We start from the raw sequence: 25,308 nt of genomic DNA, 5'->3' as shown, positions 1-25,308 counted from the left end.
TAGCCAAGTTGACACATGAACTTAACAATCAAACCTGGTGATTTTTTTTGGAACCTTTGTAATTATCAAATCAATTTCTTTAATGATTATTCATTTCTTTCTGACTGAGTTTTAGTAATTTGAAAGCGATCAATTTCTTTTAAGTTGTTGATTTATCAACACAAAGTTCATCATAGTATTCCTTTGTTATCCTTTTAAAGGCTATTGATTCTGTAGTGACATTCCTTATTTCATTCCTGTCATTGGTGATATGTGTCTTTCTTTTTCACTCTTATTACAGGTTTGTCAATTTTATTGTTTTTTGTTGTTGTTGAAGAACCAGCTTTTAGTTTCATTGATTTTTTTGCATTCTTTTTAATATATTTTATTAGAGAAGTTGTGAACTTACAAAACAATCATGCATGATGTGAAGATTTCCCATACAATACCCCATCCACCAATACCTTACATTGTTGTGGAACATTTGTTACAGATTATGAGAGAACATCATCAGACCATTACCACTAACTATGGTCTATAGTGTACATTTGGTATATTTTTTTCCATATCCCCTCTATTATTAACACAGTACCTTCTTTGACATTGATGCACAAATGTTACAATATTGCTGTTAACTATAGTCCATCATAAGTTACATTAATCATGTTGTTCCCATGCATCTCCATATTATTACCATCTTGTAATAGGGATGTACATTTGTTCTAGCTCATAAAAGAACATTCTTGTATTTGTACTATTAACCACAATCCTCATCCACCTCTGGGTTCACTATATTATTCAGTCCTTAATTTATTCTCCAGCTTTCTTTCAATTGACATATCTTCCATTTAAAAATTTATTAAAGTATATCATTCATACATGAACATAAACAATAAGCATATAGTAAAGGTTGTGAACTTACAAAACAAACATCTGTAACATCATACAGTGCTCTCATACCTCATCCCACCACCAATAGCTTGCATTATTTTAAAACATTTGTAACAAATTATGAAAGAGCATTGTCTGATGGAGGAGGTTGTTGTTATGGGGGAAGGAATGGGGTGAGGGGGGTAGGGGGTATATGGGGACCTCATATTTTTTGAATGTAACATTAAAAAAAAAAGAGCATTGTCAGAGTATTACTCCTAACTATAGTTCATATTTTACATTTGCTATATTTCCCCCTCAAACCACCCTATTATTTTTTCACAAACCATATAATTTATCTAAAATATACAACCAATGACATTTGGTATAATCACAGAGTTGTGCATTCATCACTTCAAACACTATTAAAGTGTTTCCATTACTTTAAAAAAGAAAAAAAGAAAAACAAACACTATCATACCCATGTTAGCTTTACTAATTACAAATCCTATGATGTGCTTTCACTATTTCTTTTCATTTCCATTTACAAACAATTTTTTAACCAATTCTGCATAGATTAAACCTCAGCTTTTGAAATATTCTCTAGCCACATTCTATTCTCTGGTGACTGATAGTCTAGCTATTAACTCCTTGAGCTTGATCATTATATTTAGTTCATAATAATGAAATCATACAACAATTGTCCTTTTATGCCTGGCTTGCTTCACTCAAGATAATGTCCTCTAAGTTCATCCATGTTGTCATAAGCTTCACGACTTCATTTCTTCTTACTGCTGCATAATATTCCATCATGTGAATACACCACAATTTTTTTATCCACTGATCAGCTGATGGACTCCTGGGTTGTTTCCATTTTTGGTCATCATGAATAATGCCACTATGAACATTGGTGTGCAGATGTCTGTTTGTGTCACTGCTCCCGGTTCTTCTGGGTATATACCTAGTAGTGGTATGCCAGGTCACATGGTCAATCTATATTCAGCTTCCTTAGCAAGTGCCAAACAGGTTTCCATAGTGGCTGTACCAGTCTACATTTCCACCAGCAGTGAATAAGCATTCATCTCTCCACATCCTCTCCAACACTTGCAGTTTTATTTTTTTTTTAAAACAAATCAATTTTATTGATACATGGTAATAAAGCATAAATCCATCCACAGAGTACAATCTATGGTATTTGGTATATTCACATATATGTGCATTCATCACCCCAATCATTCCCAAAGCACTTTCATTATTCCAATAATAATAAACAAAGAACAAAAATGAACAAACAAAACATCACCTCTCAATCTCTCTATGCCTCATCTGCAATACATATCTGCTATTCTTTTTTCTTCTCTGTACCATATTTGTATTTATGTTTTGTAAAAGCAGTCTTACATATGCAATATCATCCATATTCATGTTTTACATGAGGTTTAACTGTCTCATATGGTCCCATGTTAAAGTTTTTAGCCTTCCTTCTGGGAATATGAATGACCTTAGACTTTCCCTTTCAACCACTGTCATACCCATACAATAGCACTGCTAGTTACAAACACCATGATAAGCTTTCACCATATGTTTTTTCCTTTCAGGCTGCAGCACTCCCTTCAGTGTTTCTTGTAATTCTGGTCTTTGGTAACATATTCTATCCGTTTTTGTTTGTCTGTGAAGACTTTCAATACACCCTCATTTTTTTTTAAGTCACTGCTCCAGTGGCCACTCAAGGGAGAAGCCCAGGGGCCCACGCTGGCCTCACCGCCACAGCCCACACAGCTACCGCTGCTGCTGTCCACTGGAGCATCCCTGAGGCCCCGCCCGGAGCTGCCTGCTTACACCCGGGACCCGCAGCCCCAAAGCACCCGAAGTGGCGAGTGCCCAGCACAGCCCCCAGCGTGGCCACAGGGCTGCAGCGCCAGAACCAGACCAGTCCAGAAGGGAGCAGGGCAGGGGTGAAGGACCTCGCCCTCACTTCTGAGGGCAGGTTTGCTGGACACAGAGTTCTTGGCTGGCAGTTTTTCTCGCTCAGTACCTTAAACACATCATACCACTTTCTTCTCACCTCTGTGGTTTCTGATGAGAGGTCAGCACTTGAGGGCCCAGGGACCTGAGGCACAGGGGAATGTCTCGTGAGGTGACGAGGGTGTCCTGGGCACAATGCTCAAACGGAGCAGGTCAGGGATGGAAGAGCCAGGTGTAAAGCATGGGGAGTCGCGCGTCTTCACAGTGCCATTTGTCAGTGCAGATGCTTAAAACCTTGCTACCAAACAGGGGCTCAAAAGTGTCTACGCAGCAATTAGAAAAATTCTCAGATTTTGTCCAGCACACTTGCCCTTGGTTCACAGAAGAAGGGACAGTAAACGAGGAGATTTGGCGAAAGGTTGGACAATGGCTGCGTGACAGTGTACGGCCAAGGGCCCACGACACATTGCTGTGCGTGCTTTCACCGTGTGGGCTTTGAGTCAAGATTCCTTAGATCCCACTGCTGAGGCTGATGAAGTGCTGCCTCCCCTCTTGTATCCTCCTCGACCTCAAGGGCTGTGGCCATGACACTTCACAGCGGCCATCAGCCCCTGCGGAGGCGGGGAAGGAAGTGAGGGAGAAGGGCCTGAGGAAGGTCTTGAGTTGCCCCCAGTCGCCGCGCGGCAACCTCAGTTGTCCCAACTGTCCTTAGAAGATAACGGGCTCTGCAGGCGGCTACCCCTGTTTGTCAGAAAGGGCCACCGTCTTGGGTTCTCCTCCCCCTCCGTGTTTGAAGGCAAGGATGTGTCTGGGTTTACTCTTTTCCCCGGCCAGTTTATTTGTTCTCATGAACCAGTTCCTTTTAAACTATGGAAGGCGTTAGAAGTGGCCTGCAGCACTTACGGCCCTGCGTCTCACCTCTTTGTTGGAGACTGTTAGTACAGATCCCCTTTGTCCAAAAGATTGGACAGTACTAGCCAAAGCCTGTTTGACAGGCAGGAATTATCTGTTATGGAAAAGTAATGGGTTTGAAGAAGGCACTGCCCAGGCTGAGTGTAACTGGGCCCATGGAATTCCTTTTCCCTTAGATACGCTGACTGGAGCTGGGGCACGTGAACCTTTACAGCAGCAATGGTTGTATGGATTCAGGCATATCACCAACTTAGCGTGTGTGCCTTGCGTGCATGGAGACAGCTTCCCTCTCGAGGAGAGAAGTCTTCAGAGTTGTCCGAGGTGGTACAGGGACCTGAAGAGCTGCATGCTGACTTGGTCGCCCATTTGTTTAAAGTTGTTGGACTTATGGTGGCAGATCATGAGGCTGGAGGGTTGTTGGTGAAATAGCTAGCCTTAGAAAATGCTAACAGTTTGTGCAAGGATGCTATTCGCCCTTCTAGGAAAACTGCCTCTATTACTGATTATATTCGTTTGTGCTGATATAGGCCCCACAGGGGTCATGGCTGCCGCATCTAAGACAGCTGCCTGACCCGTGTCTTGATCACCTGTTGGCTTCACTGTTATCAGCCAGGACATTTTAAGCGTGCATGTCCTGTAGGGACTGCTCTCCAGTGGCCTCGTGCAACTTCTATGACTCCCCCTGCACAAGCCGCACCAGACATTTGTCCTCACTACCAGCGTGGGCGGCACTGGGCTAATGAGTGTGGGTCTAAAACTGCCGTGACCGGAATCCCTCTTGAACATTTGGGAAACGGAGGCCGGGGCCAGCCCTGACCCCAACAAATAGTGGGGGCATTTTTGCTGAGCCCACTCCCAGTTCCCAAAGAGCAGAGTTTAAAGGTACAGAAAGAGTTCCCAGTTACTCACCATGGCTCATTTTACTCTTCAATGCCCAACCAGCCTCTTCTCCACTGGACTGAACCTCTGGGCCTCCTCCAGGCGGTTTTAACCCCAGAAGTGGGGCCACGAGCCATCTCCAGGGCGCTGGTGGACCCAGTCCTTCGGGTGCTGTGGGGCTTGTTCCTGGGTGCCCCCTACAAGTGCTCCCCTTTCTGGCTACATCTTCCTTTTTCTCAAGAAATTTGCGTGCCTGTTTTGGCCCATGGTGTATCTTGGCAATTGAGAGGGCCAAGCCATTCGCTCGCTTGTCACTTCCGTCAGTTTCAGCAACCCCCTTACATCCTTTGCTCAGACAGGGTGCAGCGGCGTACTGGGCCCAAGTCGTTTGCCCTGAGTGGCCTCCCCTCGCCTGGTTGTAAATGGAACGTCTTTTGAGGGCTCATTGATACTGGGGCCGGTATTTCAGTTTTTGCTTTACAGCATTGGCCTGCTCCGTGGCCCCTTGCCCCTACTTCCACCGACTTACAGGGGGTTGGTGCAGCCCACTGCCCTTCCCGTAGCTCTCAGCTCCTTAAAGGGAGGACGAGGACGGCTCCAACCTTCCATCCTACCTTCCTTGCCTATCAGTCTCTAGGGACGGGATGTGCTCTCCGGGCTGGGCTTACTTCTAGTTAGCCCCTCGTCAGCGGTAACTCAAAAGATGTTAAATCAGAACTTTGATCCCACATGAGGCCTTGGAAAACAACAGCAGGGCACGGGTTCGGCCGTCAGCATCCCTTCACAAGCCGATCTTCGGGGCTTAGGTTATTCTTTTTTTCGGCAGGGGTCTCTGAAAGGTCTCCCCCCCAGAATGCCGCTGCCGCTCTTGTGTGGTTAAGCGATTCTCCTGTCTGGGTGGATCAGTGGCGCCTACCTAGAGACACATTGTCTGCAGCTGAGCAGCTGGTACGTGAACAAGAAGCTGCCGGCCATATGAGTCCATCCTTTAGTCCATGGAATACTCCTATTTTTGTTATCAAAAAGAAATCAGGTCTTTGGCCACTCTTGCAAGACCTCTGAGCAGTCAATCGCTCAATGCAAGTCGTGGGCCTTCTGCAGCCTGGTCTACCTTCGCCCACGTAATCCCTCTTCATTGTGGGTTGATTGTGCTTGATTTAAAAGATGCATTTGTCACTATTCCCTTGCATCCTAATGACCGCCCGCGTTTTGCCTTTTCAGTTCCCAGTTTAAATTTCAGGCAGCCATTGCAGAGGTATCCATGGAACGTTTCACCCCAAGGCATGGCAAGTAGCCCTAGTTTGTGTCAAGATTTCACTGGCCGCGCCATTGCCTCAGTGCATGGCCAGTTTTCTACCACCTCCATTATCCCTTACATGGATGACATTCTCCTAGTGGCCACTGAGGAAACTGAACTGTTATGACTTTTCGCAAAAATAGAGTTTGCCCTTCAAAATAAGGGCCTCATTGCCCCTGAGAAGGTCCAGCGTCAAGAACATTCTCATACCTTGGGCGTGTAATTGAGCATGGACCAAGTCGCCCCCAGGGCCCTCCAATTCCTGTCGATTCTCTGCATACTCTTAATGATTTTCAAAATTTACTTGGTGCTATTGGTGACGGCTTTGACTTCCCTTTCTCTCACTGCTGGAGAGTTAAGCCCTCTATTGGATGTTTGAAAGGAAAATCCTGACCCTAGTTCTCCTCAACAGCTGCCTCGCAAGCACTGTTAGGTGTCTTCTCTGATAGTCGTTATGTTGTAACCATCGCAACCTGCTGGAACCAGCTCTGGCAACGTCGTGAACTCTGAAGACCCTTTCCACTTGTTTATGACCCTCCTTCAAACCCTCGTTCCGCAGCGAGGTTCCCCTGTTTCCGCCGTGCGGATTCCCGCACCGCCTGGCCGGGCCCTGCGGGAAGGCATGCACAGGCTGATCTTCTCGTTGCTCCTGTCCACCCCACCTCTATCCACCAAGCTTGGACATTTCACCAAAAAATTCACTTAAATGCCGCAGGCTTACAGCTCTTGTCCATTTAGCCAGGGGCCAGGCACGTCACGTGGCAAATCTCTGTCGCGCTAGTGCTCCCTTCTTGCCTGAAGCACTGCCAGGGTTAAGCCCTCGCGGCTTGCGACCCAGCCACCCGCGGCAGGTGGATGTCACCCGTTATGCGCCCTTCGGCCATGTGCGGGGGCACATGTCAAAGTGGATACCTTTCCTGGATACATTTTTGCAAACTGCCAAGCAGGGGAAAGCAGCGTCACGTTATTAACCGTTGTTTTTCCGCCTTTGCAGTCTTGGGTCGCCCTCAGATCATTAAAACAGACAATGCTCCAGGGTACAGGGGTTCAGGCTTCCAATCCTTTGCGAGGGCTTAGGAATTTCCGGCATTACTGGCGTTCCAGTATGTCCCCAAGGACAGGCTGCCGTTGTCGTGCCAGTAACACTCTTAAAAACTGCCTGATGAAACAGAGGAGGGAAGAAGTCTGGAAGAGCTATCAAGCCCACAGCGCCGCATACCCGCTGCATTATTCACGCTTAATTTTAAAAATTGGGCTTATGATGGAACCGCTGCCGTGGAGCGCAGTTCCCTGGAAGGACAAAACAAGGTAAGTGCGGTTTGGTTTATCGCAAGGACCTGCCGACCAAGCAGTGCCCGGTCAGGCCCTGTGCTCACGTGGGGAAAGGGGTATTGTTGTATTTTCCAGAAACTGTGGATCGCGCGTTGTGGGTGCCGGGGCGCGCAGCGTGCCCGGCTCCGAGAACAGCCCCCGACCCTCACGGCTGCGCGCGGAGACTGACCTGGCCCCGCGGAGTTGCCGCCTGTTCTGGGGCCTCCCCTGCGTGGCCGCGGCTCCAGTCACGCTCCCGCTGCGGTCCCCGCACACCGTCACGCCTGCTGACGTGCTTCCTGCTCCCCCGCGCCCGCACCCGCTCATGTGGGGCGACCCATCTGTCCCAGCGTGGGTGAGCAATACCGCCTTGCTTAGTGGGTTTTCTGGTAGCCACGTAACCCCACAGGCGATCCAGCTATTTAACTTTCCTGGTCTAACCCTAGCTGTACCCCTTTGCTTCTCCCCCCGTGGCAGTCACGGCTGTCTGCGTGGGCGACGGGAAAATCAAACCACCTTTGGAGGCCGTAGGGCAGACCTCTGGGACTTAAACAAACTTATTCAAACTATTCGCAAATGGGGTTTCTCTAATGACACGCCTGGTGCCCACCACTCGCGGCCCCCTTTGCCGCTGTGCTCCAGTGAAAACAGACCTGGAATCTCAGGGGCTCCTCTTGGCGGCAAGCGCTTCGGTTCCTGCTCAACGCTGCCACCCCGGAGCGCCCGGCCCGGGATCCCCGCACCCACCTGCTGGCCGCGCCTACACTTGTAGTTTTTGTCAGTGGGAGGTTTTGCTGGCAATGTCTTCACCAGCCTGGAGCGAGTACCTCACCAGACCTGTGGCGACTGGTAGCTGCCACGCATCACGTTAACTTTACTAATCCTGGAACTGCGGATTTGCGGCTCCTGTTTGCCTAGAGACTTCGGGCCTGTGTGCCCGCCTGTTATGCTATTGGAGCAGGAACTGTTCACATTACAGAGGTGGAAGGGTATTTTATGTACACTGTCTGCATTGTAATTTAACTGTGTAACCACTGCTAATTGGGATGATGATCTTTTGATAGTTCATCAGCCCCCTTTTGTTATGCTTCCCGCACCATTTAGATACCCCGGGTATAGTGACGCCGGAGACAGAGGTCTGCAAATTGTCCAACAACAATTGCACCTCCCCGGCCCTTCCCCCCCCTCCCTCCCCCCCCCCCCCCCCCCCCCCGCGCCCTCGGGCCTTAGGTGTAACTGTGGCCGCATTAGTACCCTTGTAATAGTCATTGCATCCTCTATTACTGCCGGACTTGCGCTTTCTCAGAGTATTCAAACCGCGCATTTCATCAATTCTTTAGCCCAAAATACGTCTTTAGCCCTTCAGGACCAAGAACAGATTCATCACAAATTGGAACGAAAATTAAATGCTTTGGAAGAAACTGTTATCTCCTTTGGTAATCAACTTGATGCTTACAACATCGGATGCGCCTCTAGTGCCATCCTCGTTTTGCTTTTATCTGTGTTACCCCTGTGGTAGACAATGATACAAAGTGGAACTGGACAGCTGTCTGTTTTCACTTACAAGGGGTTTGGAGCCCTGAAAATATTAGTATAGATTTGCAAAGCCTACATGATGAAATCCTGGCCCTCCAATCGGCTCATCTCGCTAGTTTAGATCCTGAAGCTATTGCTAACGGTCTGTTAAATAGTTTGAAAAATTTCGCCCCTTGGGACCACCTCCGTCACAGCTTTTGGTATCTGTTAGCCCTGGCCTGTCTTTTGCTACTTCTCTGGTGCCTGTTGCCCATAGCATGTGCACAACTACAGCGCCAAATATACCGCTTACAAATAGAAAGCAACCAATTGAGTCTGACTCAAAAGACTTTGCCACACAATGAGTTGTGCACAATTCCCCTTGAAAAAGCACCGCCTGAGTCAGACTCATGTCCCTGCTGGCTGGTGGTCAATGACGGGTAAGAGCCCCTGAGGGGGCCAACCTAAGACAAGCACAGTCATAGCTGGCAGCCTTTTTCCTATTGTTAAAAAGAAAGGGGGATATGTGGAGAGCCCTGCAAAGCAGGGTCCCCAGAAGCCTGTAAACCAGGCTCCAAGGTTCACAAAAAGATTATAAATAATGAAGGAGGGACCCCTGGGCAAGGTTATGTGCTGAACAAAATCTCCTGAGTATGAATAAGAATTCCAAGAAAACTGTGTTATCAGAGGGCTAATAAGAACAAAGAGAACTTTGATATTTGTAGTGACCTAGAAACAAGAACTTCCTGTGAAAACCGCTGAAGTGCTGTTTGTACTTGTGGTATAAAATAAAGTGAGCAAACAGCTCAGATACCTGAAGTTGCCATCCGCTCCTTCAGGTCCACCTGGTCCCCACTATCTTTGTGTGTTTCTTTTTCTAAAACCTCCCACCGCCTCTCCTCAGGGACCTTCTGCTGTGCTGGCCGCAGCACTTTATTGTGTCGAGTTTTCCTTGTATGTGATGCTTTCCTCTTCTTTTGCTTCTTTCAGAACTCTCTCTTTATCTCTGGTATTTGTCATTATGGATAGAAGGTGTCTCATGGTAGGTCTGTTTGGGTTTATTTATTCTGTTTGGGGTGTGTTGTCCTTTTTGGATATTCATATTTATGTCCTTCATAAGGGTTGGGAAGTTTTCAGTCATCTCTTCAAATATTCTTTCTGCTACTTTTCCATTCTCTTCTTCTGGGACATCAATAATGTGAATGTTTGTGCATTTTGCACTATCATTCAATTCCCTGAGGCTCTGTTCCTTATTTTCCCCAATCTCTTCTCTTTCTCTTCTTCATATTTTCTAGGTCAGGTGTTCTGTCTTCAAAATCAGCAACACAAATCTGCTCTTATGAGCTTCTAATATATTTTTTTGTTTATTTAAATTTCTTTGTCTTTATTTATTTTTAATGTTACCTTCAAAAAATATGAGGTCTCCATATAACCCCCCATCCCCCTCAGCCCACTCCTTCCATAACAACAACCTCCTCCATCATCATGGGACATTCATTGCACTTGGTGCATACATCTCTGAGCACTGCTGCACCACATGGTCAATGGTCCACATTATAGTTTACACTCTACCCCAGTCCACCTAGTGGGCCATGGGAGGACATACAATGTCCAGTAACTGTCCCTGCAGTACCACCCAGGACAACTCCAAGTCCTCAAAATGCCCCCACATCCTATCTCTTCTCCCCACTCCCCACCTCAGCAGCTACCATGGCCACTTTCTCCACATCAATGCTACATTTACTTCCATTACTAATCACAATAGTTCTGGAATAGAATATCAGTAAATCCACTCTAATCCATACTCTATTTTTCCATTCTGTGGATCCTGGGATGGTTATGTCCACTCCACCTCTGTATTGAGAGGGTGCTTAGATTACACATGGATGATGAATGCAATTCTCCTGTTTGCAGTTGTAGGCACTCTTGGCTCCCTGGTGTGGTGGTTGACCTTCTTCACCTCCCTGTTAGCTGGCTGGGGTAAGTCCAATAAACTAGTAACTTGGGGGATTGTTGCTGTTCCATTAGGGAATGCGACAGAGCTCCCCTGGCCAGGAACTCAGCACTCCCCCAGCCATTGTTCCCAACTGTAACCACTATGAAAAATATCCAAACATTTTTATGCGCCCCGCACATATGCCCTGGAGAACTCCCTCCCAACCATGTACCCCCCACCAATAACATCCCACACCAGAATTCCTCCCCTGACACCATTGAACCCCTCTGCTAACATATTTTTAATCTTATCCGTTGTGTCTTTCATTTCTATAAGGTCTTCATGCTCTCTCAGTGTCTTCTTAATATCCTTTATTTCTTTAGTCCTGTTTTCTTTAAATTCTTTGAAGTGATTTAGGAGAGTTGTGTGATTATCAATGATAAATTGTATTAAATCCTGTATTTCTTCATGATATTTGGTTAGCTCTTTTGGCTGAACCATATCTTCCTGTTTCCAAGTATGGCTTGTAATTTTTTGTTGATGTCTAGGCATCTGAATATATTGATGAATTTATTCTGATGGCCAATTTCTCTCTTTATTGCCTATTTTTTCCCCACAGCTCTTCTTTGATATTTGGTTCAACTTATTCTTTTTTTTTTTCTTTTCTCTTTTTTTGTCTTTATTTTTTAAAATGTTATATTAAAAAAATATGAGGTCCCATATACCCTCCATCCCTTACCCCACTCCCCCCCCCATAGCAACAATCTCCTCCATCATCATGAGACATTCATTGCATTTGGTGAATACATCTCTGAGCACTGCTGTACCTCATGGTCAATGGTTCACACCATAGCCCACCCTCTCCCACAGTCCACCCAGTGGGCCATGGGAGGTGTATGTCCTCTTTAAAGAAATGTCTATTTAAGCCTTCCGCCCATTTTTTAAATTTTGAAAATTTATTATTTTTTATTATATTTTTATTTTTAAAAGATACTTTGATTACATATAATGTTACATTAAAATATAAGGGATTCCCATATGCCCCACTTCCCACACCTCCTACTCTTCCCCACGTAAACAACTTCTTTCATTAGTGTGGTATATTCATTGCAATTGGTGGACACATTTTGGAGCTTTGCCACTAAGCATGGATTATAGTTTACATTGTAGTTTACACTCTCTCCCACTCAATTCTGTAGGTTATGGTAGGATATATAATGCCCTGTATCTGTCTTTGCAATGTCATTCAGGACAATTCCAAGTCCTGAAAATGCCCCCTGATTTACAGTTAAGTGGTTAAATTTTTTGAGCTATGGTATTGTGTTTTCAATTTCAGTGTCTATGTGCCCACTGTTAGTACATAAAACTGCCACTGGTATTTTGCATGCTTTTCTTATATCCTGTGACCTTGCTGAAATCACATATTAGATCTAGAGTATTTTTTGTAGATTCCATGTGATTCTCTATACAGATAATCCTATTATCTGCAAATAGGAAAAGTTTTATATCATCCTTTCTGATTGGCATGCCTTATGTTTCCTTTTCCTGATTTATTGCCTAGCTAGAACTTTCAGCACTATGTTGAATAAGAAAAGAATGCCAACCTTGTATTTTCACTGATGTTGGGGAGAAGGCGTTCAGTACTTCACCATTAAGTGTAACATTACCTGTAGGTTTTTTTGTAGATGTCATTTATCAAGTTGAGGAAGTTCTTCTCTCTTCCTATGTTTCTGGGAGCTTTTTTTTTCTCTGTCTGGTTGCACCATCATCTTTTTGGTGCTTTGCTTTGTCTCATGGGGGGCCTTGCACATCTCTGTGCCGCACAGGGGCCTTGCGCCTAACAGTGTGGGTCTGGGACGTCTCTTTTCCTCCCCTCCCCTCTCCTCCCCTCCCCTCCCTTCCCCTCTCCTCCCCTCCTCTCCTCTCCTCTTTCTATCAGGAGGTCCCAGGGATCAACCCCAGGTCCTCCATATGGTAAGTGGGAGCTCAATTGCTTGGACCATAGCTGCTTCCCTGTTTCTGGGAGCTTTTATCATGAACAGGAGTTGAATTTTGTCAAATGTTTTCTACATTGATTTTTATGATTATGTGATATTTCTACTTCAGCCTGTTAATATGGTTGATAGCATTGATGGATTTTAAAATATTGAACCAGACTTGCACTTGAAATAAATGTCACATATGTTGTAAATCCTCATCATGTTTTGCTGAATTATATATGCTTTTATTTTGTTAAGGAATTTTGCATCGATATTCAAGAGGGATATTGTACTATTTTTGCCTGGTTTTGATATCTTGGAAATATCGTCTTCATCAAATGAAATGGGAAGTTTTCTATTTTCTAGAAGACATTGTATGAAACTTGTGTTATTTCTCTTTAAAATGTGTGCTAGACATTGCCAGAAAAATATCTAGGCCTGGGTTTTTTGTTTGTGGGGGGGAAAGTTTTAAAAACTATGAATTTATTTTCTTTAATAGTTAAAAGGCTATTAAAATGATCAATTTCATGTTGGGTGAGTTGTGGTAGTTTTTTCAAAAAGTTCTTGAAAAATTCAAGAAGTTTCAAAATTGTCAAATTAATTTGTATAGAAATTTTCATAGTATTATTCTTTGACATCTGAAGGTCTGTGGGATATTATCTGTTTTGTTGCTGATACTAATAATTTGGATCTGCTCTCGTTTTTCCTTTGTCAATCTTGCTGGACTTTGTCAAGTTTGTTGATCTTTTAAAAAAAAACCAGCTCTTTGTTTCATTAATTTCCTCTACTGTTCTAATGCTTTCAATTTCACTGATTTATGCTCTTATATGTATTATCTTTATTTCCTTCTTTCTGCTTACTTTAGGATTATTTTGCTCTTCTATTTATAGTTCCTTGAGGTGCAGATTTATATTATTGATCTGAAACTTTTTTTTTAAAGATTTGCTTTTTATTTATTTCCCCCTGCCCCAGCTGTCTGTTCTCTGTGTCTATTTGCTGTGTGTTCTTCTTTGTCCGCTTCTGTTGTTGTCAGTGGCACGGAAATCTGTGTTTCTTTTTGTTGTGTCATCTTGTTGTGTCAGCTCTCTGTGTGTGCAGCGCCATTCCTGGGCAGGCTGAACTTTCTTTCACACTGGGCAGCTCTCCTTACAGGGCGCACTCCTTGCGCATGGGGCTCCCCTACGCGGGGACACCCTTGCGTGGCATGGCACTCCTTGTGCGCATCAGCACTGCATGTGGGCCAGCTCCACGCAGGTCAAGGAGGCCCCGGGTTTGAACCGTGGACCTCCCATGTGGTAGATGGACGCCCTAACCACTGGGCCAAGTCTGCTTCCCTCTTCTTTTTTAATATATGAATTTAGTGTTACAAATTTCTTTCTCAGTGAAGGGGCTACTTTAGGGAATGAAAAGATGAGTCCAGGATCTGGCAGAAAAGTATGGCCATGAAACACATGGCCATGGAATTCCACCTAAAAATCCTCTGAGAGAAAGACTCCTACCAGAAAACATCTGGAAGAACCCATGAGAATTTTCCTTGATGGTCCAGGATTAAGGAAAAGCCCTAGATATTTTCAAAGGACATTATCTTCGCCTCCCTCCCCCCCCCCCCAGGGGAATTGATGGGTAGGGTAATCAATGAAAACAGCAAACAATTGGGACTCCTCCCCTGAACATTAACAAGTGGGAGGAACAATTAATGGTTTAAAAATCAAGCACATAAGTTAAATTGTCCCTTTTTCCTCTCTCTACCTGGACCAATATGCAAGTATATCTGGGACCCATAATCTGTTATTTTCTCCCATTGCTATTCTCTTCTCTCATTTCCTTAATAAATTACTGGTCTAACTAAACTGGCATGTCCTTTAATTCTTTTATGTAACATAGTCAAGAACCCAGAGGAAATCTGGCAACATGAGGATTACTTCAGCTATGTCCCAGAAAGTTTGATATGTTGTATTTTCATTTTCATTGATTTTAAAATGTATTTTTTATTCCCTCTGAGATTTCCTCTTTTTTTAAAGATTTATTTGCTTATTTCTCTTCCCTCCCTCCATTTGCTGTCTGTGTCCATTCGCTCTGTGTTCTTCTGTGTCTGCTTGTATTCTCATTATGTGGCTCCAGGAACAGATCCTGGGATCTTCTAGAGTGGGAGAGAGGTGACCATTCTCTTGCACCACCTCAGCTCCCTGGTCTTGTTGTGTCTCTTATTGTCTCTCCTCTGTGTCTCTTTTTGTTGTGTCATCCTGCTGCATCAGCTATCCACGTGGGTCAGCACTGCTGCACGGGGTAGCACTCCTGCATGGGGCTGCACTCCTTGCACAGGGCAGCACTCTGCATGGGCCAGCTTGTCACATAGGCCAGCTTGCCTTCACCAGGAGGCCCTGGGTATCGAACCCTGGGCCTCCTCTATGATAGACGGGAGCCCAATTGCTTGAGCCATATCCATGTCCCAAGGTTTCCTCTTTGATCCATGAAGTTTTTGCAAGTATGTTCCTGAGAGCCTAAGCGTTTGGAAAATATTCTGTGGCATTTCTCTTGTTGATAGCTAATTGGATTCCACCGTGCTCAGCGAACACATTCTGTATGATTTTAGTTCTTCCAATTTTTTAAAGATGGGTTTTATGGCCTAGATCTTGTCTATGTTGGTACATGTTCCATGGGTACTTGAAGAGAATGTGTATTTGGTTTTATTATGTAGTGTTCTATAAATACTGATTAGATCTTGTTGGTTGACGGTGATGTTGGGTTTTTCTATATCCTTGATGAGTTTTTGCCTGGTTCTGTCAATTGTTGAAGATGGCTATTGATGTCTTCAACTTTAATTGTGGATTTACCTATTTATCCATTCAATTCTATCAGTTTCTGCCATGCATATTGTGCAGTTCGGTTGTTTGATGCATACATATTTAAGTTTGCTATGTCTTCTTAGTGGATTAATACTTTTATCATTATATAATGTCCTTCTCTGTATTGGTAATTTTATTTGCTCTGAAGCTCCCCTTATCTGATATTTATATAGACAATCCAGCTTTTCTTTGATTAATGTTTGCATGCTATATCATTTCCTATTCTTTTACTTGCCTCTATCATTATATTTGTAGTAAGATTATTTTAGATGGTATATAGTTATGTCATGTTTTAAAATGGACTCTGCCATTCTTTTTATTCCCCTCCATTTTTTTCTAATTAGAGCAATTATAGGTTTATGGGAACAGAATTTTCCTTATCATTAACATTTTGCATTAGTGTGGTACCTTTGTTACAATTGATGAAACATTAATATTATAATTATATTAACTACAGTCCATAGTTTACATTAGGGTTCACTCTGTGTTGTGCACATTATCTACTACTTAGTCATTTTAGCCACTTTCAAAAATACAGTTACCAGAATACAATTGAAGTTGAAATACAGTTGAAATTGAAATTAGCCACTTTCAAGAATACAATTGAGTATTGTGCCTCTCTCACCACCAACCATTATCAAATTTTTCTTCACCACAAACAGAAACTCTGCACCAATAAAACATAAACTTCCCCTTCCCCATCCCATCCATGTTAACCTGGATTCTAATTTCTGACTCTGAGTGTACATATTCTAATTAATTCAAATAAGTGAGATCATAAAATATTTATCCTTTTGTGTCTGGCTTATTTAACTCAACGTGATGTCTTCTTTGTTCATCCATGTTGTCACATATATCAGAATGTCATTCATTTTCACGTCTGAACAATATTCCATTGTATAGATATACCACATTTAAAAAATCCATTCATCCGTTGATGGACATTTCGGTTCCATTCACCTTTTGGAAATTGTTATTAATGCTGCTGTGATCATAGGCATGAGAACATCTGTTTGAATCTCTGCTTTATTTTCTTTGGAGTATATACCAAGAAGTGGGGTTGATGGGTCATAAGATATTTCTGAGAAACTGCCAAACTGTTTCCAGGCTGCTGCAGCATTTTACATTTCCACAAACAATGTAAGGGTGTTCCTATTACTCCACATCCTTACCAACACCTACTTTCCATTTTAAAGTAGTAGCCATTCTAGTGTGTGTGAAATGTTATCTCACTCTGGTTTTGATTTGCATTTCTCTTAATGTTAATGGTGTTGAGCATCTTTCCATGTGCTTGTTTTCCCACTTCTTAATTGAGTTGTCTTTTTGTTTTTTTTATTCATTTTTAAAAAAATATTACATTCAAAAAATATGAAGTCCCATTCAACCCCACCGCCCCCACCCCCCACTCCCCCCACAGCAACACTCTCTCCCATCATCATGACACATCCATTGCATTTGGTAAGTACATCTCTGGGCATCGCTTCACCTCATAGTTAATGGTCCACATCATAGCCCACACTCTCCCACGTTCCATCCAGTGGGCCCTGGGGGGATCTACAATGTCCCGTAATTGTCCGTGAAGCACCACCCAGGACAACTCCAAGTCCCAAAAACACCTCCACATCTCATCTCTTCCTCCCATTCCCCACACCCAGCAGCCACCATGGCCACCCTTCCCACACCAATGCCACATTTTCTCTGTGGACATTGGATTGGTTGTGTCCATTGCACATCTATGTCAAGAGGGGGCTTAGATTCCACATGGATACTGGATACAATCCTTCTGCTTTCAGTTGTAGGCACTCTAGGCTCCATGGTGTGGTGGTTGACATTCTTCAACTCCATGTTAGCTGAGTGGGGTAAGTCCAATAAATCAGAGTGTAGGAGTTGAAGTCTGTTGAGGTTCAGGGTCTGGCTATCATATTGTCAGTCCAGAGATTCAAATCCCCTAGATATATCTTAAACCCCAGCACCAACTACAATTCCAGTAAAGTAGCATGAAAGGCTTGTGAAAGAGATCCCATCTGAGCCCAGTTCCATCACGCAGAAACACCAGCTCCAAAGAAGGGCCAACTGACATGGCAGTGAAGAGTGTGGGTCTCTTCAGCCCTCAAAAGAACCAATACCTGGGGTTGTATCTACTTTATCTATCTCTGAGACTCTGCTCTGGTGTGCATAAGGGCAATCCTTCTGACAACTTCCAGACTCTTTTTTAGAGACTCATAGCCATATAAACTCATTTGTCCTTTCCATTTCCCCCTTACATTCGGACAAACAGCATTTTAAACTCCTGTTATTATATGTAGACAGGGATATTCTGCTGGTCCACGGTGAACCTTTAATTCAAGGTCATTTTCTAGTTGCATCATCAGCTGGTATTTGGTAGTGATCCCTCAGTGCCAGGGAGGCTCATCCCCAGGTGTCAGGTCCCACGCTGGGGGGAATGCACTGCATCTACATGCTGAGTTTGGCTTCGAGACTGGCCACATTCGAGTAACATGAAGGCTGTCAGGAGGGAACTCTTAGGCACAGTGCTGCTCTAGGCCTTGTTCTTATTTCAGGCATATAGGCTCACAAGCATAGTCATTAGTATCAGGAGCCCACTGTTGGACCCTTATTCCTTCCTGGTTCTTACCGTTGCACCTGGGGGACTGCCGCTGCTCCCCTAGGGACCACGACAGAGCACCTCCGGCCAGGAACCCAGTACCCCCCCAGCTGTTATTTTTAATTGTTTCCACTATGAGTATATCCAAACATTACCATGCACCCTGGACATATGCCCTGTATAACTCCCTGTCAACCATATATAGCCTGTCAATAACATCCCATACCAGTATTCCTCCGCTGCCATTGTTGAACCACTCTGTGATCCAAAACTTCCTGAAAAGCGAAGCCCAAAATAATGTCAGGTTCCCTTACTAGTAAAATGGATATATCAATGAGTTTAAAGGTTAGATCTAGAATACGTATTGATTTGGAAAAATTCTACATCCTATCTTTTTCTTTTCTTTTTTCCTAATTATTGAGCTTCTCTTCACAAGAGCCTTAGATCACAGTAATTCATATATACAATATATAGTACTCCCACACATCCTCCATAAAACCTTTTCCCTTCCACAGGGAAGGGAATCTTTTTTAACTTATTCATATCATATTTACTGAAACTTATGTACAGACTCCGAAACAATAGCTTTCAAACAAGGTGACATCTGTGCTTACATTGTGGTCCATACTTTAGGATATACAGTTTTCTAAATTTTTTAGTTATCCTATGTTTTACATTATGGTTTACATTATTAGTCTGTCATCCCCTATATGTTTTTGGTGTAATATTACATGTTTTATATTCATCCTCGTGTACTCTCACAAAACTCCTCTCTTGCCCCCACATTTACCTTGGTTCCATCCATTCAACATCCATTTTCCCCTCCCCTTGGGGCCCACAGTAACAGCCAATCTCCATTTCCTGAGGACCCACGTCCAGAGATACTTGCAACAGTGTTCAGGGCCTGACTTGCTCAACTGCCCTAATGCCCTGGGAGCCACCCTTTCTCTCGAGAGATACAGTTCCCTCTATTTGATGGCATTAGTCCTCCCCAGGATGTGGGTCCACCCCAACTCTCACTACTTGGGTCTCTACCCAATGGTACAACCCACCCTGGCAAAATGAGCATTCAGACATTCCCCAGGAGTCCGTCCCACATCAGACCATCCCCTCCGAGCATCCTAAACAGGTAACCCTCCTAATTATATTTTGATACGATTTTCTCAGCATTTTACTCTCAACCAACACCTGACACTCTCCTATGTTCGTATGTTGCCCCTCCCTCCCCCCAATTTTTGGGCGTTATTACCCATCCGCCCATCCCCAGCCCCCCTCAAACCCACAAAACCCCACCCAAAGGCAACCCCTTGCCCCCATTTTATCTCTTCTTTGTGCTCATACTTACTGCCAGCTCATCATAGATTCCACCCCTGCAGACGTCAGCTCACATCCTTCCTCCACCCCCCGATTTCCTGTAAGCCTATTTTCCAGTCTCTAGCTCTTTGAGGCAGCTTGCTTATTTCATATCATTGAGGTCATGTAGTATTTGTCCTTAAATGCCTGGGTTGCTTCACTCAACATAAGGTTCTCAAGATTCATCCATGTTATCATGTGTGTTTGTAGTGTATTTATTCTTACAGCCGAATAGTATTCCATTGTGTGTATATACCACATTTTATTGATCCACTCATCTGTTGATGGGCATTTGGGTTGATTCCAACTTTTGGCGATAGTGAACAATGCTGCTATGAACACTGGTATACATATATCGGTTTGTGTCCTTGTTTTCAGTTCTGCTGGGTATATACCAAGCAGTGATATTGTTGGGTCATATGGCAAATCTATGGTTAGTTTATTGAGAAACCACCAAACTGTCCTCCAGAATGGTTGGATCCTTCTGCATTCCCACCAGCAGTGGATGAGTGTTCCCCTTTCTTCACATCCTCTCCAGCATTTGCATTCTTCTGTTTTTTTTCATAGCTGCCAATCTTATGGGAGTAAGATGGTATCTCATTGTAGTTTTGATTTGCATTTCCCTGATAGCTAGAGATTTGGAGCATTTTTTCATGTGCTTTTTAGCCATTTGTATTTCTTCTTTGGAGAAGTTTCTGTTTAAATCTTTTTCCCATTTTTTAAATGGGTTGTTTATCTTTTTATTTTCAAGATATATGAGTTCTTTATATATGCATGTTATAAGTCTCTTATCAGATATATGGTTGCCAAATATTTTCTCCCATTGTGTGGGTTCCCTTTTTACTTTCTTGACAAACTCCTTTGAGGTGCAGAAGGCTTTAATTTTGAGGAAGTCCCATTTATCTATTTGTTCTTTTGCTGCTCATGCTTTTGGTGTGATATTCATGAATCCATTTCCTATTACAAGGTCCTGTAGATGTTTCCTTACACTGCTTTCCAACGTCTTTATGGTCTTGGCTCTTATATTTAGGTCTTTGATCCATCTTGAGTTGATCTTTGTATAAGGTGTGAGATGGTAATCCTCTTTCATTCTTCTACATATGGCTATCCAGTTCTCCAGGCACCATTTGTTGAATAGGCCATTCTCTCCCAGTTGAGAGGGTTTGGTGGCTTTATCGAATATTATATGGCTATATATATATGAGGTTCTATATCAGAACTTTCAATTTGATTTCATTGGTCTGTGTGTCTCTCCTTATGCCAATACCATGCTGTTTTCACTACTGTAGCTTTGTAGTATGTTTTGAAGTCAGGAAGTGTGATTCTTCCAATTTCGTTTTTCTTTTTCAATATGTCTTTGGCTATTCGGGGCCTCTTTCCTTTCCAAATAAATTTCATAGTTAGTATTTCTAGTTCCTTAAAGAAGGCCGTGTTGATTTTTATTGGGATTGCATTGAATGTGTAGATCAGTTTTGGTAGGATAGACATCTTAATAATAGTCAGTCTTCCTATCCATGAACAAGGAATATTCTTCCATTTATTTAGGTCTTCTTTGATTTCCTTGAACAGTCTTGTATAGTTCTCAGTGTATAAGTTTTTACATCTTTAGTTAAATTTATTCCTAAGTATTTGATTTTTTTATTTACTATTGTGAATGGTATTTGTTTCTTGATTTCCTCCTGATCTTGCTCATTATTAGTATACAGAAATGCTGCTGATTTTTGCGCATTGATCTTATAACCTGTGACTTTACTAAACTCATTTATGAGTTCTAGAAGCTTTGTTGTAGATCTCTTAGGGTTTTCTATGTATAGGATCATGTCATCTGCAAATAATGAAATTTTGACTTCTTCCTTTCCAATCTGAATGACTTTTATATCTGGTTCTTGCCTCAGTGCTCGAGCAAGTACTTCTAAGACAATGTTAAATAGAAGGGGAGACAATGGGCATCCTTGTCTTGTTCCTGAGTTTAGAGGGAAGGATTTTAGGATTTCTCCATTGTAAACAATGTTGGCTGTAGGTTTTTCACATATACTCTTTGTCATGTTCAAAAAATTTCCTTGTATTCCTATCTTTTGGAGTGTTTTTATCAAGAAAGTGTACTGTATTTTGTCAAATGCTTTTTCTGCATCTATAGATATAATCATGTGATTTTTTTCCTTCAATCTGTTTATATGGTGTATTACATTGATTGATTCTCTTATGTTGAACCATCCTTGCATACCTGGAATAAATCCCATTTGGTCATGGTGTATAATTCGTTTAATGTGTTGTTGAATATGATTAGCAAGTATTTTGTTAAGTATTTTTGCGTCTAGGCTCATTAGAGAATTGGTCTGTAATTTTCCTTTCTTGTGGTGTCTTTGTTTGGCTTTGGTACTAGGATAATGTTGGCATCATAGAAGGAGTTAGGCAATGTTCCTTCTGTTTCGATTTTTTGGAATAGTTGCAGCAGGATTAGTGTTAGTTCTTTCCAGAATGTTTTGTAGAATTCACCTGTGAAGCCGTCTGACCCTGGGCTCTTCTTAGTTGGGAGGTTTTTAATGACTGATTCTATCTCTTTGCTTGTGATTGGTTTGTTAAGATCATCAATTTCTTCTTTCGTCAATATGGGCTGCTTATGTGTTTCTAGGAATTTGTCCATTTCCTCTGAATTGTCATTTTTGTTGGAATATAGTTTTTCAAAGTATCCTCTTATGATAGTCTTTATTTCTGTGGGGTCAGTGGTGAAATCGCCTCTCTCATTTCTTATTTTGTGTGTTTGCATCTTCTCTCTTTTTTTCTTTGTTAGTCTCGCTAAAGGTTTGTCAATTTTGTTGATCTTCTCAAAAAACCAGCTCTTGGTCTTGTTTATCTTTTCAAGTGCTTTCTTATTTTCTATTTCATTTAGTTCTGCTCTTATCTTTGTTATTTCCTTCCTTCTTCTTCCTGTTGGATTACTTTGTGTTGTTTTTCTAATTCCTTCAAATGTGCAGTTAGTTCTTCAATTTTTGCTCTTTCTTCTTTTTTGATATATGAATTTATGGCTATAAATTTCCATCTCAGTACTGCTTTTGCTGCATCCCATAAATTTTGGTATGTTGTGTTATCATTATCATTTGTTTCAAGGTAGTCATTGATTTCTTTTGAGATTTCCTCTTTGACCCACTGTTTTTCTAAGATTGTGCTGTTTAATTGTGGTGTGAAACCTGGGCCTCTGTCCCTTGCAAATTTCCAGCTTCACTCCACTGTGGTCAGAGATATTGTTTTGTATGATTTCGATCTTTCTGAATTCATTCAGCCTATCTTTGTGGCCTAGCATATGGTCTATCTTGGAGAATGTTCCATGTGCGCTTGAGAAAAATGTATATCCTGCTGTGTTTGGGTATAATGATCTATATATGTCTATTAGATCTAGCTCCTCTAATATACTGTTCAAATGTTTTGTTTCTTTAGTGATTCTCTTTTGCAATGTTCTGTCAAGAATTGATAGTGGTGTATTAAAATCCCCCACTATAATTGTAGCCGCATCTGTTTTTTCACTTAGTTTTTCCAGCATTTGCCTCACATATTTAGAGGCGCCCTTGTTAGGAGCATAAATATTTATGATTGTTCAATCTTCTTGACAGATTGTCCCTTTCACTAAAATGTAGTATCCTTCTTTGTCTCTCACAATTGTTTCGCATTTAAAGTCTATTTTGTCTGATATTAATATAGCTACTCCTGCCTTTTTTTGGTTATTGTTTGCTTGTATGATTGTTTTCCAGCCATTCACTTTCAACCTCCAGGAGTCTCTGGGTCTAAGATGTGTCTCTTGTACACAGCATATAGATGGGTCATATTTCCTTATCCAATGTCCCAGTCTGAATCTTTTGATAGGTGAGTTTAATTCGTTGACATTCAGTGTTATTACTTTCAAGGAATTATTTGTGTTAGCCATATTTTGATTGGATTTGTGTTTGTCATATTTTGTTTGCATTTTTTTCCTTTTCTTTTTGTCTTTTTTGTTGCTCTTACACTCTCCTCCAACTCTGCCTGTCCTGTTTTTTCCTTTCTTCCTGCAGAACTCCCTTTAGAATTTCTTGAAGGGGAGGTTTCTTGTTGGCATACTCTTTCAGTTTCTGTTTATCTGCGAATATTTTGAACTCTCCATCATTTTTGAATGCTAGTTTAGCTGGATAGAGTATTCTTGGTTGGAAATTTTTTTCCTTTAGTACCTTGACTATATCATACCACTGCCTTCTTGCCTCCATGGTTTCAGATGAGAAATCAGCACTTAATCTTATGGAGCTTCCCTTGTATGTGATGGTTTTCTTTTCTCTTGCTGCTTTTAGAATTTTCTCTTTGTCTTGAGCATTGGATCATTTGACAAGTATATGTCTTGGGGTGGGCCTGTTGGGGTTTATGACCAGTGGGGTGTGCTGTGCTTCTTGGATATGTACCTCTATCTCTTTCAGTAGATTTGGGAAGTTTTCAGCCATTATTTCTTGCAACAATCCCTCTGACCCCTTTCCCTTCTCTTCTCCTTCTGGAATGCCTATAATACGTATGTTTGAGTGTTTTGCATTATCATTCAGGTCCCTAAGTCCTAGCTGGATTTTTTCTATCTTTTTATCAACCAATTCTACTATCTGTTTGATTTCCGATGTACTGTCTTCCACATCACTAATTCTCTGCTCTGCCTCTTCTAGTCTGCTGATATTTGCTGCAAGTGTATTTTTGATTTCTTGAACTGTGGTGTTCATTTCCATCATATCTGTTATCTTTTTGCGTATGTCTGCAATTTCCCCTCCAAGTGTTGACTTCATGTTGTTAACCTCTTCCTTTACTTCATTAAGTTTGTCGGTGATAAATGTTCTGAGATCTTTCATTACTTGTGCGAAGTTCTACTCCCCTTCCTGATTTTCAGTTTGTTCATTGGATTCAGCCATGTTTTCCTGATTACTGGTTTGGTTTGTAGATTTTTGTTGCTGTCTGGTTATCATTTTATCTTGATGGGTTTAATAAGTTCCTTAGCTTCTTTGTCTAGTCTTGCAGATTAATTAGCTGTTGTTTTTGTGTAAGTGTTATATCTTCTCTTTGTCACTTAGTTCTTCTTATTCTAATTTCTTATTGCTGGTTGAGTTCACTTTAAAGGAAAGTATTAGGGCCAGGGAAAGGCAATTGTGTAAGCAAGGAAAAAGTGTAAAGTAGTATTGGTGATATATGTTAACAAAGCAACAATATGAGATCTGGGAGGATGGATGTTAGATTCATGTAAATTGTGTAGCATTATAGCAGTAGGTAGAGTACCTATAATGAGGTAGTTAACTGAATATGGGAGGAATATGGTATGAATAAAAAGCTATTGTTTTCGTGAGAGAGGGAAAGAGAAAGAAAGGCAATAGTTTCAAGAGTAGATAACAGACAGAAAACCAAACAAAGGTATTAGAAATTAAGAATTAGACACTTTGTGGATCAAAGAAAGGGAGGTGGAATATAGGCGAGACAGTAGATGATGGAGGCTATCAAGATGTAGGGGAAAGGGGATAGTGTAGATAGCCAAAATCTATTCACACAGAAATGAGGCAGTGGAGGATGAGGAAACCCAGCAAATGTGAGGTGTTCCATGCAGCACCTACTGTATAGTTAAGATAAAATAAAATAAGAAGAAAATGAGGGACAAGAGAGAGAGAGAGAAAAAAAAAAGAGAGAAGAAAGGAAGAAAGAAAAAGGGGGTGGGTAAAGGGCGGGAAACACATAGGGAAAAGAGAAAAAAGATATACACCAACCACAACAGCCACAATACCAATTAAAAAAAACCCTAAATAACTGAAAAAAAAGACTGGGGGATATGCTGGGAGAAAAGACTAGGGGATAATGCAATGTTAGCAATCAGAACA

At 42.2% G+C, this 25,308-nt stretch overlaps 1 protein-coding gene across 1 annotated transcript in view; it reads left to right on the top strand.

Annotated features, from left to right (window-relative positions):
- The window catches only part of ZNF487 (zinc finger protein 487), a 136,797-nt gene that overhangs the window by 33,215 nt on the left and 78,274 nt on the right, over positions 1-25,308 (top strand).

The sequence above is a fragment of the Dasypus novemcinctus genome, chromosome 6 (genome assembly GCF_030445035.2).
Source record: "Dasypus novemcinctus isolate mDasNov1 chromosome 6, mDasNov1.1.hap2, whole genome shotgun sequence".
Lineage (NCBI taxonomy): Eukaryota > Metazoa > Chordata > Mammalia > Cingulata > Dasypodidae > Dasypus > Dasypus novemcinctus.
Note: the sequence above shows the minus strand (reverse complement) of the source record. Positions and strands in the feature narration are given on the sequence as shown.